Source organism: Pseudorca crassidens, chromosome 2 (assembly GCF_039906515.1).
Source record: "Pseudorca crassidens isolate mPseCra1 chromosome 2, mPseCra1.hap1, whole genome shotgun sequence".
NCBI classification, from domain to species: domain Eukaryota; kingdom Metazoa; phylum Chordata; class Mammalia; order Artiodactyla; family Delphinidae; genus Pseudorca; species Pseudorca crassidens.
The window spans coordinates 19842143-19843755 of NC_090297.1; the positions used below are offsets into that span (position 1 = coordinate 19842143).

General features: G+C 50.3%; 1 long non-coding RNA gene across 1 annotated transcript; it reads left to right on the forward strand.

Annotated features, from left to right (window-relative positions):
* Positions 1-718: 718 nt before the first annotated feature.
* On the forward strand, positions 719-1613 carry LOC137210131 (uncharacterized). Its single transcript, XR_010936276.1, has 3 exons — positions 719-1100; positions 1202-1252; positions 1473-1613. It is a non-coding gene; the product is annotated as an uncharacterized lncRNA (long non-coding RNA).

Below are 1613 nucleotides of genomic sequence, written 5' to 3' on the forward strand. Positions count from 1 at the left end.
GGAAAGAGGAAACAGAGCACTTTACCTGGGACTGAAAGAAGACCCAGGACCATGGAGACGCCCTAGCTTGGCTTACTCAGCATCTTTCGTAGTGTGTCTTCCTGTACTAGACAGACCTAGAAGCTAGACTTCTGAAGCCAAGCATACAGATGCGATTTAGGTTCTGTTAACCATGGACGTTAACACAGGAAGGCTGAGGTCATACTTTTCTGATTTTCAGTCAAGCGGAGTTCTGGGTTGTTTTTTTTCTGCGGCTGCTGTTGCAGAGGGTTCAGGGTCTAGCCCCTTGTTCGTGATTGCAGAAGAAGAGCTGGGGGCACCCCTCCTGCTGGCAGGGATCAGGGCAGAGTATAGTTCTGCAGCCAGCAGTGGTGGTGGCAGCAACCAGATTCCCAGCTTCCCAGTCATGACAGAGGCTGCAGTGTTACTCTGGGGATCTCAGCCTAGGACCAACCTCTCCAGCCCTCCCAGCAGTGTGTGAGCACTGTTTCCCTGTATTACATTCCTTTCTGCTTAAATGGACTGCGGTGGTTTCTGTGATCTGCAGCTGAGCTGGACTGTGGTGGACAAAAGAAGGCCACACATTCTTCCCATCAAGGAATGGAGCTCGTTTCCCCTCCCCTCGGCCTGGGCTGGCTTGTGACTTCTTCACCAAAAGAAAGTGGTGGAAGTGATACTCTATCAATTCCAGGCCAAGCCTTGAAGTTAAGAGGGGGAGGTTTTTGCTTTTTAACCTGTGGAAAGTTCACTCTTGAGAGACGCTCTCCGAATCCAGCTGGCACGCAGTGAGAATCCCAAGCCACATGGAGAGGCCCCGTGTGGCCTCTATCTGACAGTTCTAGTTGAACTCTCAGGCAACAGCCAGCATCACCCACCAGACACGTGAGTGATCACCTTGGAAGCCCAGCCCAGTCATGCCTGCAGATGGTTCCAGACCCAGAAGAACCACACAGCTGAGCCTAGTCAAACCCAAGAATCACGAGAGAACTAAGATTTGGGGTGATTTGGGGGGCGGCAATAGACAACCCAAATACTGACGTGTACAGGCAGATGGAGTAAGAGGAAGTGGGATGAAGCTGGAGAAGATTATGTGGAGCCTGGTAAGCCACGGTTAGGAGTTTTGTTACTATTCTAAAAGCAGTGGGAAACTGCGGAAAGATTTTAGGTAGAAAGGTGACCCTATGGCATTTCCCTTTCAAAGGCATCACCTTGCCTGCTGTGTGGGGAACAGACTGGAGGGGGAGCCAGAGAGGTGAGCCAGCCTGGAGATAAATGCAGGTGTTGAGGCAAGAGCTGAAGGTGGTTTGGACGGGAGAGTGGGGTGGGGCTGGGGGTTAATGGTTGAAAGGGAGCAAAGTGGATGATCAGTGATATTTAGGAGATAAAATTATAATGACTTGGGGAGTGCTGGTAATCTATGTGGGCTTTACCTAACTAGTTCCTTCTATTCTCTGTGCCCCATACCTCTACAGAGTCGACAGTGGAGAGAGCAAGGACTCAGGTATCAGACACATTAATCCCAGTTTACTACTTAGCTGCTGTGTTACCTTGGGCAAGTCACCTAACTTCTCTGGACTGCAGTTTTCCTCAAACGGAGGCAATATGAAGCATGA